The sequence below is a fragment of the Lathyrus oleraceus genome, chromosome 6 (assembly GCF_024323335.1).
Source record: "Lathyrus oleraceus cultivar Zhongwan6 chromosome 6, CAAS_Psat_ZW6_1.0, whole genome shotgun sequence".
Classification (NCBI taxonomy): Eukaryota; Viridiplantae; Streptophyta; class Magnoliopsida; order Fabales; family Fabaceae; genus Lathyrus; species Lathyrus oleraceus.
The window spans coordinates 507,688,180-507,703,335 of NC_066584.1; positions in this window are offsets into that span (position 1 = coordinate 507,688,180).

The following is a 15,156-nucleotide window of genomic DNA, read 5'->3' on the forward strand; positions in this document are numbered from 1 at the left end:
GAGGATGAGAAAAAGAAGCATCTGACAGTCATATATGGTCTAAATGGTGAGATAACCTTGCTGACCTCTAAGCTATATCAAATGACAAAATCCATCAGAATGCTGAATAAAGGAACTGACACGTTGGAAGAGATTCTAAAGGTGGGACAGAAGTCAGGAACCATGTCTGGTTTAGGCTTTGTTAAGAAATCCTCAGCTGAACTCAAACGCTCAAAGGCTGAAGTTCAGAAACTCAAGCAAAAGTCACAACCAATGTCTCAACATCAGGGAACCAGGAGGAGTAACCATCAGAAGAAGAAATTTCAGAGATGGAGATGTCACTACTGTGGTAGATTTGGTCATATAAAAGCATTCTGCTACAGGTTGCATGGTTATCCTAACCAAACCCCTCACGTCAGACCTAAGCAGAAGGCATCTAAGCATAATGCCCCCATCAAGAAACGACAATGGGTTGCTAGGTTAGCTTACACAGCTCTAAGGGCGTCTACCAGAGAAGACTGGTACTTTGATAGTGGCTGCTCAAGACATATGACTGGTATGGAGAATTTATTGGTGGATATACAACCTCACACTACCAGTTATGTGACCTTTGGTGATGGTGCTAAAGGAAAAATCAAAGGTGTTGGTAAGATGAACAGTTCTGGAGTTCCAGAACTGAATAATATGCTGTTAGTAAAAGGACTAACTGCTAATCTCATCAGCATAAGCCAGCTGTGTGATCAAGGTTTCTATGTTCAGTTCACTAAGGAATTATGTGTTGTGACGAATGAAGATAATCAGAAAGTTATGAGAGGATCCAGATCCAAAGATAACTGCTATCTATGGGAACCTAAAGTCTCAAACTTCTCCTCAATTTACTCCTCAGCCAAGGAAGAACAGGAGGTGAAGTTGTGGCATAGACGTCTTGCTCATCTTCATTTAAGGGGAATGAAAAAGATCATATCCAAGGAAGCAGTTAGAGGAATCCCAAAGCTTCTTATTGATGAAGGAAGAGTCTGTGGAGAATGCCAGGTTGGCAAGCAAACCAAGATGTCACATCCTAAGCTGGGACATCCTACAACATCCAAAACTCTGGAACTTTTGCACATGGACTTAATGGGACCTATGTAGGTTGAAAGTCTGGGTGGAAAGAGATATGCCTATGTGGTTGTTGATGACCATTCCAGATACACATGGATAAGCTTCATCAAAGAAAAATCAGATGCATTTGATGTCTTCAAAGATCTGTGCGTCAGACTTCAAAGGGAAAAGAATAGTTGTGTTGTCCGAATTAGGAGTGACCATGGGACTGAGTTTAAAAATTCCAAGTTTGATGAGTTCTGCTCATCTGAAGGGATAAGTCATGAGTTTTCCTCACCTATTACTCCTCAGCAAAATGGGATAGTTGAAAGGAAAAACAGAACTATTCAAGAATCTGCCAGAGCTATGATTCATGCAAAGAAGCTTCCTATGCACTTTTGGGCTGAAGCTATGAATACAGCTTGCTATGTTCACAATAGAGTTACCTTGAGAAAAGGAACCTCTTCCACCCTGTATGAAATATGGAAAGGCAGAAAACCCACTGTGAAGTACTTTCATATCTTTGGAAGCAAATGTTACATTCTTACAGATCGTGAACAGAGAAGGAAAATGGACCCCAAAAATGATGAGGGTATATTCCTAGGATACTCGACTAACAGCAGAGCCTACAGAGTGTTCAACTCCAGAACCAATGTCCTGATGGAATCCATAAATGTGATTGTGGATGATAAAGAGGAAGGATCCAGTGCCATAGAGGATGTTGGAACATTCCTTGAGACTTCAACAAACATACCAGTCAAGACTGAAGAGGTACAGGAAACTCCTCCTGAATGTGAGGTAGATGCATCCAACAAGGTGACTTCTATTAGAATTCAGAAAGACCACCATAAGGATCTTATCATAGGGGATCCCAATAGTGGTGTGACTACCAGATCAAGGGAGAATAGCTCAAATTCCTGTTTTGTATCCAAGGTTGAACCAAAAAATGTGAAAGAAGCCCTGACTGATGAGTATTGGATCAATGCCATGCAAGATGAACTAGAGCAGTTTAAAAGGAATGAAGTTTGGGAGTTAGTTCCACGACCTGAAGGGACTAACATCATTGGTACCAAGTGGATCTACAAGAACAAGTCTGATGAGAAAGGAGTAATCACTAGAAATAAAGCAAGACTAGTGGCACAAGGATATACTCAAGTTGAAGGAGTTGATTTTGATGAGACTTTTGCACCAGTTGCAAGACTTGAATCAATAAGATTGATGTTAGGGGTTGCCTGCATTCTGAAGTTCAAATTGCTCCAAATGGATGTGAAGAGTGCCTTTTTAAATGGCTACTTGAATGAAGAAGTCTATGTGGAACAACCTAAAGGGTTTTGTGATCCTAACCTGCCAAAACATGTGTACAAGTTGAGGAAAGCTTTGTATGGGTTGAAGCAAGCTCCTAGAGCTTGGTATGAAAGGTTGACTGAATTTCTGACCTCTAATGGGTACAGAAAAGGAGGGATAGATAAGACCTTGTGTTGTGAAGGATGAAGATGGCAAAATCATGATTGCCCAAATTTATGTGGATGATATTGTCTTTGGTGGAATGTCAGAGCAAATGGTGAAACATTTTATTCACCAGATGCAATCTGAGTTTGAAATGAGTCTGGTTGGGGAATTGACTTATTTTCTTGGACTGCAAGTTAACCAAATGGAGGATTCTATGTTTCTCTCCCAAAGCAAATATGCCAAGAACATAGTGAAGAAGTTTGGTATGGATAATGCTAGTCACAAAAGAAGTCCTGCACCTACTCATTTAAAATTAACTAAAGATGAAGGAGGATCTAGTGTTGATCAATGCTTGTATAGAAGCATGATAGGTAGTCTACTATATCTAACTGCCAGTAGACCTGATATTTCCTATGCAGTTGGTGTGTGTGCTAGATACCAAGCAGAACCCAAACTGAGTCACTTAAATCAAGTCAAGAGAATTCTCAAGTATATCAATGGGACTTGTGATTATGGTATGCTATACTCTCATGGCTCTGAGCCTGTTTTATCTGGGTATTGTGATGCTTATTGGGCTGGGAGTGCTGATGACAGAAAAAGCACATCAGGAGGATGTTTCTTCCTGGGAAACAATCTCATATCGTGGTTCAGCAAGAAGCAGAACTGTGTATCATTGTCCACGACAGAAGCTGAGTACATTGCAGCTGGAAGCAGTTGTTCCCAACTGGTATGGATGAAACAGATGCTGACTGAGTACACTGTCTCTCAAAATTTCATGACATTGTTCTATGACAATCTCAGTGCCATCAATATTTCAAAGAATCCTATCCAACACAGCAGGACCAAACATATTGACATTAGACATCACTTCATCAAAGATCTGGTGGAAGACAAAGTGATTACCTTGGAACATGTAGCTACTGAACTACTACTTGCTGACATATTCACAAAGGCTTTGGATGCTACTCAATTTGAAAATTTAAGGGGCAAATTGGGAATATGCCTTTCTGAGGATTTATAACAACCAAGGATGTTAGGAATGTATTGTTTAATAGCTCTAACTATTAAACAATTGAAAGTGTGCTCTGATTGGTCAACAGATCATAGTTATTTCACTTGCAGCAAGTGTGCTAACAAGATGGTAAAGGGATATCCTAACATGAGACAGCCTATGTACCTGCTGGAATTCAAGAACGTGTTCATGCAGGAGTGGTTCAAGATGTCAGACTCAAAGTCATGGCATCTAATATGGGTGTACCTGCTGTGAAGCAAGAGTGTGTGTCTACTTGATCAAAGTTGTGAAGCAAGATCAAGTGGGTGGTGTCTTGATCAAAGTTGTAAAGCAAGATCAAGAGGGGGTATTCTTGATTGAAACTGTGAAGTAAAATCAAGATTGTGTTTCTGACAATTATGTGTAATTTTATTTTGTTTTGGGTCTGTAGTTTTAAGTGTTGCTTTGGCAACATTTTTGACAAAAAGGGGGAGTAACACCTGTGCCCCAGGACAACAGATTTGCTATGTGCTTGAACAAATATTGAAGATCCTCTAGTCCAGAGGTTGTGCTGCAGCTTGATGTTCAACTTCTATGTGTGATGGGTGTGAGTGTGTTGCTGTGTGTTGCTGTTTGGAGTTTTTATTTAACTTCTATGTGTGCTGCTGTTTGAAGTTTTTTTATTTAACTTCTATGTCTGATGAGTGTGGTGTTATTCTGAGTGTATTAGCTATGTTAATTTCTCTGCTTGGCTGTGTGTTTTCCGCTGCTGTGAACTCTGTTGTGATGCCAAGTTGTTTTAGCCAAAAATTTGCCAAAGGGGGAGTTTGTAGATGTTTGATTGGATGCATTTTGTGTTAAAACACTAACTGTACTCTGATGTCTTGACTGATGTCATGACATGCTTAAGTAGCATGCTGCAGGATTAGCTAATACAGGATTTACTGTGTGTCAAACTGGATGTTATGACATTCATCCATGACAGCAAATACTGAACTATAGAATAGTTGGTTTTTCTGTTATAGCTCAGTATTGAGTTCAGTCTGTTTTTCAGGAGAGTAGCAGACCTGGCACATAGCCTACTGTCTGAATGTCAAACTGAATGTTATGACATTCATCATTGACAACATATACTGAATAATAGGCAGGTTGGTTTTTCTGCTATAGTTCAGTATTTATTTTAGTCTGTTTTTCAGGAGAATAACAGACCTGGCATATGGTCCATTGTCTAAATGTCAAACTGGATATTATGACATTTATCTTTGACAGCTGATACTGAAGTATAGATTGGTTGGTCTTTTACAGTTCAGCATTTAGTACAGTCTGTTTTCAGGAGAATAACAGACCTAGCATATGGTCTATGTTCTGGACGTCAAACTGAATGTTATGACATTCATTCCTGACAGCATATGCTAAAGTGTAGGCTAGTTAGTTTTTCTGTTTCAGTATTTTTCTCAGGCTATTTTTCAGGAATCCAACAGCTGAGCTAAAATCCAGGAAACAAACAAATGAGCTACAATTAATGGACCTAACAAATAGCCTATTTGTTAGCACCCTAATATGTGGAAATTAGGTTAACTTGCTTAACCTTAATTTTAGGAAATACAAGTACAAGGCCCAAGTGCTGCAATATAAAAGGATGGCAATCCTACTTTCAGCAACTCAGGGGTTTTAAGCGTGAAGCATTCATTGTACTATCTTACTTCACTGTTGTATTTGTTATTTGTGTCTTGTATTAGGTTTAACTTGTGAGCCAAGCAATTATCACCTAGATGATTGCATTGGACTAGGGTGTTCATTGTGTTGTAAGTGTTGTGTCACTCTAAGCTTTTAAGCGTGAGTGCTGTGTATCTTGATTAAAGCTGTTAAGCACAATCAAGAGTTGTTTGAAGTATTACTTCACCATTGACTTTAAACTTAATTAAAGGTTGTAATCACTGTGGTGATTGAGGGGGAGTGAGTAGGAACTCTGGTCTTAGTTTAGATTGAAATTGCATTGGGTAGGTATTAAGTGATAGGATTAAACATTTGGTTTAAGGCCTGAATTAATACTGCTAATAGTGGATTTCCTCCCTGGCTTGGTAGCCCCCAAATGTAGGTGTGTTTGTCACCGAACTGGGTAAACAATTGTCTGTATTATTTACTGTCCTTTACATTTACCTGTTGTATACATTCCTGTCTGAACAGAATCGGATGTCATAACATCCCGTGTGACATCAATAGTCTGTTAACTAGAATTTCAGGGGAGATTATTGGAACAAAATTGGTTGATACCATATCCCTTGGGTTTTGATGATAACAAAGTATTTAAAGAACAATTGGGTAATCTAACATTTGTTCAAGTATGCAGGATTACATGATTAAGAACAAATGAAGAGAAGCTTGAGGAATCTGCATATAAAGATCAGATTTTGGCTCTAAAGATCACTTCTAAAGACTCTGGCTCTGATGGAAGATCTAGACTTTAAAGAAGTCAACTCTAAAGAAAGTCAGCCTTTCCAGACTATGAAGCTTCAGAAGCCAAGAAGTGGACTCTAAAGTGATCAGCCTCTAAAGGACGAAGTCTGGAGAAAGTCAATCTCTGAAGCATAGTCTCTTCAATTGAGGAAACTCTCACAAACTTGGTTGATACCATATCCCTTGGGTTTTGATCACGTGAAGACTTAAGGAAAAATCTCTCTGATGTACGAGCTTCAACACATGATTCCTGTTGTAAAAAGTTATTTTCTTGATGTGTCTATTCAAGTACAAAGGTTAACCAAAATTTTGGTGAAAATTTTCAACGTCTCTTTCTCCCATCTCTACTTAAGGAGGAGAAGACAGGAAGAACTATTACAAAAATATAACACACTGCATTACAAACTCTAAACCCTGACATTCAAAGAGAAGTTACTTTTTCAAAAAAATAAGCTAGACTTAGAACATCTTAACATTATTTATATTTTTATAAGTTCTTAAGTTTTGGAGTCTTTCTAAGTTATATTTTGTCTACACCTTTGATTGTATATCAAGTGTAGTGTTTACCCAAATCTCTTAGCAGTTTTTTATAGAGTCAAAAATCTCTTGCTTCAGTGCTTGAGCACTTAAAAGTATCTTACTTGTGTGCTTGAGCATAGAAGTATCTTACTTGAGAATTTGAGCATTGGAAGTCTCTTGCTTGTGTGCTTGAGTATAAAAGTCTCTTACTTGTAGGTTTGAGCAAAGAAAGTCTCTTGCTTGTGTGCTTGAGCATTAGAAGTCTCTTGCTTGATGCTTGACCATTTGTAATCAATTTTATCATAGTGAAAATCCCTTAAGTATAAGGGGACTGGACTACTCTTAAGTTGAGAGTAACCAAGATAAATTGAATGTGTCTTTTCTTTTAGTTTCCTTGCTTTTGCACTTAATATTCTGTTGTTGTCAACTCTGATCCTCTAAGTTAGATTCTGGTTCAAAATTTGTTAAGGTCTTTAAGAAGTAAAACAAGTTTTATGAGTCAAACTTTAAACCAAGTGTTCAGACTCTGGTTAAGAAACATCAGAAGCTGAAGCTGAAAAAGCTTAAAGAAGAAAAAGCCAACACAATGCAACACCCCTTCTTGTGGTTTTCTCACCTTCATATAGCTAACTCATGCAAGGGTGAAAATTTATGCTACGAGTATTTCTAAACTGGAGTTAGGTTGTCCTTCTCTATCGTGATATCGAGGTATTTATAATCACCTTTGGCTTGGAGCAAAAACTGACTAGGATGTAGCAGTCACTCCAAAAATGAGTAGTTGATTACCTAAAATTTAGGGAACACAATTAATTCACATGAATTATTCTGAGCCGTTGTGGACCAAATATATGTTATCCACATGATCACGTGCTATGAACAGAGACATGAAGGATTCAAACGACATATTCGAAGAAAATGCGTCTTATCCAGCAAAGGGGCAATTGGACCAAAAAAATGGGCAATTTGAAACGATTAATAAGCGGAACATATTCCTTCGACATGCCCTAGATGTCCTTCTAATTACACCACTATACAATCCCTCAAGCATGAGGACTGTAACACCCCTTTTTCTACCCCAAAATACTTAACATATAATCAGAGTAAATAAGCACGCACATAAACAAAAGGGCGTCACATCGACGTTTTCAAAAACTAAAAGCTTTCAAAAACCAAACATCAATATACAATACACCTGGTCATTTAAAATAACACATTTCACTTATCATGAATATTCAAGAATATGCGTTCGCAGCGGAAAATAATGAATACTCATGCATTTCATCAAATGATCCATGTCCCATACCATGATCATCTCTTAATAATCTCTTCAAAATAAACTAAAACCATAATAAGAATATTTGGCACTATGGCCTCTCAACAACAATTGCAAATAAGCATGTTCACAAGTAATAACATAATACTTATCCAAATAGGATACGAGCTTAATACGACTAATCTACCCAGTGTTACATGACCAGAGCATTGACTCATTACCTAGTCTTCAAACTAAAATACGGAAACTCTCCGGCTAATCTCGAGCGAGCTACCGTCCACTTACTTCAACAATACTACTCTGGAGTATCTGCACGATACCCATGTAAAGGTAACATTCAAACAGAAAGGGTGAGAATTCAAATCATTATGAAGAAGTATAATAAGGCACAATGATTAAATCAACAATTAAAGGAATTCATCACACTTCATATAACCATGTAAATAATATTAACCAACATTTATTTCACATGGTTCAATCACACACAAAACTCAAGGATTATAACATTCAAGTCCAATATTATAGTCCCAATTATACACATAACTATAATTATCACATAATCACATTCTTTGTCACGTTATGTATCCAAACATCATCAAATTCAATTACCATATCTCATACACACATCACAATCACAATAATGTATACACTCAACTATCACATAACTCTAATGTGACTCAATGCAAGACATGCGACTCTATGCATGCGGTACCTTAATGTGAACCCAACGTTTCACCGCTTTCCGATTCAATATCTAGAATCCAAGCCACCACGTCTATTTCCAATTAAGGATCAACGTCTGCTACGCCTATTTCTAATTAAGGACCAACGTCTGCTACGCCTATTTCCAATTAAGGATCAACGTCTATATGGACCCAACGTTCCATCGCTTTCCGATTCAACATCTAGAATCCAAGCCACTACGTCTACTTCCAATTAAAGATCAACGTCTGCTACGCCTATTTCCATTCAAGGATCAACGTCTAATACCATGTGAACCCACAGTTTCACCGCTTCCACTATGAAGCCGACCATGTCATGAATGAATGTACAAATACCAATACATATGCAATTAAGATCATCTCTACCATCTTAACATTCCACATATCACCATAATTCAACTCTATGAATTATCCACCAATGGTACACATACACATTCATAACAAATATACCATTCACATAATATGCAATTAAATAACAAATACACCATTCACATAATATGCAATTAAGATCATCTCTACCATCTTAATCATTCCACATATCACCATAATTCGACTCTCTAAATTATCCACTAATAGCACACATACACATTCATAACAATAGATCATTCACAAATATATGCGAATTATCAAATACGCACACTTAGATTTCATTCCAAAACGAATACAACATTTAAAATCTCAATTTTTCACTTTTCACAGCAAGTAACCGGTTAACGCTCGGTGGGTAACCGGTTAACATAAAACATAATCAATTTCATGCGCAGATTTTCAAGCAAGTAACCGGTTAACGCTCGGTGGGTAACCGGTTAACACAAAACAGAATCACAGATTTTTAAGCAAGTAACCGATTAACGCTCGGTGGGTAACCGGTTAACATAAAACAGAATGCAGAATTTCAAGCAAGTAACCGGTTAACGCTCGGTGGGTAACCGGTAAACACAAAAACAACATGCAGAATTTTCTGTGTTTTTCATCGTTGGAGGACTTTCGACCTCCGGTTTCAATTCCGTAAAAAGCCAAACGTTCAAAAAATTATAACTCATACAATACTCTAATCATATAAGGTTAATTTACAATTTTAACACAATCAATCACCACAAATCAAGAATACTCATCAACCTAACAATTTCAAACAACCATACAAAATTAGGGATTTTAACCTAAACATACATCTATGCATTGACCAAATCATACTAACCCATAATAATGAGGATTCCCCCCTTACAATCTTCAATTTTCTGGAAACCCTAGCTCCTCTCTTGTTCTTCCCCTCTTCTCCTTACTTTTCCTCTTCTCTTTCTCTATTGCCTCAAATGATCAAATGAATCCTAATTCTCACTCTCCTACCTCTTATTTATAGTATTACATTTGGGCTTAAAGAGTGATATCTCTAATTTAATTAATAGGCCCAATAAGACCTAATATTTAAATATCTCTATTTAATTCAAATAAATCAAACCAACTCAATATACACACAAAGTTAATTAATTCCATTATTCATTATATCTCATATCAACTAAATAATTAATTAACACACCAATTTAATTAATATAATCAATTATTATACCACCTAACAACCAATTAATTAATTAACACTCCAAATAAATAAAATAAAATAAAATAATAATAATAATATAAGAAATAATTACTAAAATTGGGTTGTTACAACTCCCCCCACTTAAAAGATTTTTGGCCTCGAAAATACCTCAAACGAACAACTCCGGATACGATTCCTTCATCTTATCCTCGAGTTCCCAAGTAATATTGCCATTGGCGGCTCCGCCCCATATCACTTTCACCAAAGCAATCTCCTTACCACAAAGCTTCTTCACTTCTCGATCTTCAATTCATATAGGTGATGTATCAACCGTCAAATTATCCCTCACTTGAACATCATCTAATGGAACAACATGCGATGGATCCGCAATGTTCCTCCGCAATTGAGACACATGGAACATATCATGAAGATTAGAAAGTGACGGTGGTAATGCAATCCGATATGCCACTTCACCTACCCTCTCGGAAATCTGATAAGGACCAACTTACGCGACTTCAACTTACGCGACTTCAAAGCTCTACCAACACCCGTTATTGGCGTAACTCGAAGGAACACATGCTCATCTTTCTCAAACGCAAGAGCTTTCCTCCTCTTATCATGATAACTCTTTTGACGACTCTGAGAAGCCTTCATCTTCTCTTGAATCATCTTAATCTTATCCTTAGTCTCTTGAATCAACTCGAGTCCAACCACAACACTCTCCCCCGATTCGTACCAACATAAAGGAGTTCTACACCTTCTACCATAAAGAGCTTCAAAAGGTGCCATTCCAATACTCGAATGGAAACTGTTGTTATACGTAAACTCGATCAAAGGCAAGAAACTATCCCAATTTCCTCCTTGTTCCAAAACACAAGATCTCAAAAGATCTTCAAGTGACTGAATAGTCCTCTCCGTTTGACCATCAGGTTGCAGATGATACGCTGAACTCAAACGCAACTTCGTACCCAAAGCACCTTGCAATCCTTCCCAAAATCTCGAAGTGAACCTCAGATCTCTATCCGAAACAATGCTCGACGGAATACCATGCAAACACACAATCCTCTCGATGTACAACTTAGCAAGTCTCTCCATCGAATAATCCATCCTCATCGGAATAAAATGAGCACATTTCGTCAACCTGTCCACAACGACCCAAATTGCCTCACAATGACTCAATGTTCTCGGCAAACCCGAAACAAAATCCATAGAGATACTATCCCACTTCCACTCGGGAATAGATAACGGTTGCATCAAACCAGACAACTTTTGATGTTCAATCTTTGACTTTTGACAAGTCAAACATGAATACACAAATTTCGCTACATCCTTCTTCATACCTTGCCACCAAAACATCTTTCTCAAGTCTTGATACATTTTAGTAGCACCAGGGTGAATACTCAAACCACTTCTATGCCCTTCCTCGAGAATCCTCTTTCTCAAATCCGCAACATCCGAAACACAAACTCGATCACGACACCTCATGATACCATTCTCGTCAATCCGAAAGTCACCACCTTTTCCTTGATTAATCAATGTCATAACATCAACTAATTTCAAATTTGACTTCTGACCTTCTCTAATCTCGTCAAGAATGCCACACGTAAGCTTCAATATACCAAGCTTAACACACAAAGACGTCGCTTCACAAACCAAACTCGAATCTCTAAATTGCTCCAACAATTCAAACTCTCGAATCATCAACATAGACATGTGCAATGACTTCCTACTCAATGCATCAGCTACAACATTCGCCTTTCCAAGATGATAATTCAAACCAAAATCATAATCTTTTAAGAATTCCAACCATCTCCTTTGCCTCATATTCAATTCCTTCTGATCGAACAAGTACTTCAAACTCTTGTGATCACTAAACACATCAAATCACGATCCAAACAAATAATGTCTCCAAAGCTTCAACACAAACACAACGGCGGCCAACTCTAAATCATGCGTCGGATAACTCTTCTCATGAACTTTAAGTTGCCTTGAAGCATAAGCTACCACTTGCCCTTTTTGCATCAAAGCACCTCCCAAACCCAACAAAGAAGCATCACAATACACAACGAAAGTTTCTAACGGATTCGGTAAAATCAAAATAGGAGCCGTAGTCAATCTTCTCTTAAGCTCTTGAAAATTCGCTTCACACTGCGAAGTCCAAATGAAAGCTTGACCTTTCCTAGTCAACTGCGTCAATGGTAACGACAACTTAGAAAATCCTTCAATGAACTTCCTATAATAACCAGCCAAACCAAGGAAACTTCTAATCTCAGCAACCGACTTAGGTGCTTCCCATTGAGATACAACTTCAATCTTCGTAGGATCCACAGAAATACCACCACTCGAAATCACATGCCCAAGAAAACTTACTTCACTCAACCAAAACTCACATTTAGAGAGTTTAGCAAACAACTTCCTCTCTTTTCAACACCGATAACACAACCTTCAAATGCTCGACATGATCCTCTTTACTCTTAGAATAAATCAATATATCGTCGATGAACACAACAACAAACTTATCCAGATAATCATGAAAAATTCTATTCATATACTCCATAAATACACCAGGTGCATTAGTCACACCAAAAGGCATCACAGAGTACTCGTAGTGACCATACCTTGTCTGAAAAGCAGTCTTTTGAAAATCCTGAGCCTTTACACGAATCTGATGATACCCAGACCTCAAATCAATCTTGCTAAACGCACAAGCTCCAACCAGCTGATCCATCAGATCGTCAATCCTCGGAAGTGGATACTTGTTCTTAATCGTCACTTTATTCAGTTGTCTATAATCAACGCATAATCTCATAGAACCTTCTTTCTTCTTGACCAACAGAACAAGCGCACCCCACGGCGACACACTAGGATGAATAAACCTTTTCTCAAGCAAGTCTTCAAGTTGACTCTTCAACTCTTTCAACTCAGAAGCAGACATTCTATAGGGAGCCATCGATACAAGACTAGTTCCACGAACTAAATCAATCGAAAACTCAACCTCATGTTCCGGCGGTAAATCACTTATATCTTCCGGAAACACCTCCGCAAACTCACAAACTATTGGCAATTCTTCAATCGTCCTCTTCTCACGAATATCCAAAGTTGCCAACAACATAAACAACTCGACACCACCTTGCACCGATTTATCCACTTGCTTAGCAGACACAAACCAATCTTCCTTAGTACCAACCTCAGGAAAAATAATCGTCTTCTCAAAACAGGTTAACTAGCCAACACTACACTCTTGCATGCAACAACATAATGTCCAAGCTCGATACAATTGGAACATCCAAGATAAGCAGACGCTTCTCCCCCACTTATTTCATTCCCAATCTGCAATGGAGAATAAAACAAGCATCGACAGTGTTCTCACACACATGTCGCATACTAGGGAACAAACATAATTAAACAACCTGGCCGGACGGACCGACCTGCTCTGATACCAATAATGTAACACCCCTTTTTCTATCCCAAAATACTTAACATATAATCATAGTAAATAAGCACGCATATAAACAAAAGGGCGTCACATCGACGTTTTCAAAAACTAAAAGCTTTCAAAAACCAAACATCAATATACAATACACCGGGTCATTTAAAATAACACATTTCACTTATCATGAATATTCAAGAATATGCGTTCGCAGTGGAAAATAATGAATACTCATGCATTTCATCAAATGATCCATGTCCAATACCATGATCATCTCTCAATAATCTCTTCAAAATAAACTAAAACCATAATCAGAATATTTGGCACTATGGCCTCTCAACAGCAATTGCAAATAAGCATGTTCACAAGTAATAACATAATACTTATCCAAATAGGATACGAGCTCAATACGACTAATCTACCCAGTGTTACATGACCAGAGCATTGACTAATTACCTAGTCTTCAAACTAAAATACGGAAACTCTCCGGCTAATCTCGAGCGAGCTACCATCCACTTACTTCAGCAATACTACTCTGGAGTATCTGCATGATACCCATGTAAAGGTAACATTCAAACAGAAAGGGTGAGAATTCAAATCATTATGAAGAAGTATAATAAGGCACAATGATTAAATCAACAATTAAAGGAATTCATCACACTTCATATAACCATGTAAATAATATTAACCAACATTTATTTCACATGGTTCAAGCACATACAAAACTCAAGGATTATAACATTCAAGTCCAATATTATAGTCCCAATTATACACATAACTACAATTATCACATAACCACATTCTTTGTCACGTTATGTATCCAAACATCATCTAATTCAATTACCATATCTCATACACACATCACAATCACAATAATGTATACACTCAACTATCACATAACTCTAATGTGACTCAATGCAAGACATGTGACTCTATGCATGCGGTACCTCAATGTGAACCCAACGTTTCACCGCTTTCCGATTCAATATCTAGAATCCAAGACACCACGTCTATTTCCAATTAAGGATCAACGTCTGCTACGCCTATTTCCAATTAAGGATCAACGTCTATATGGACCCAACGTTCCACCGCTTTCCGATTCAACATCTAGAATCCCAACCATTACGTCTACTTCCAACTAAGGATCAACGTCTGCTACGCCTATTTCCATTCAAGGATCAACGTATAATACCATGTGAACCCACAGTTTCACCGCTTCCACTATGAAGCCGACCATGCCATGAATGAATGTACAAATACCAATACATATGCAATTAAGATCATCTCTACCATCTTAACATTCCACATATCACCATAATTCAACTCTATGAATTATCCACCAATGGTACACATACACATTCATAACAAATATACCATTCACATAATATGCAATTAAATAACAAATACACCATTCACATAATATGCAATTAAGATCATCTCTACCATCTTAATCATTCCACATATCACCATAATTCGACTCTCTAAATTATCCACCAATAGCACACATACGCATTCATAACAATAGATCATTCACAAATATATGCGAATTATCAAATACACACACTTAGATTTCATTCCAAAACGAATACAGCATTTAAAATCTCAATTTTTCACTTTTCACAGCAAGTAACCGGTTAACGCTCGGTGGGTAACCGGTTAACATAAAACATAATTAATTTCCTGCGCAGATTTTCAAGCAAGTAATCGGTTAACGCTCGG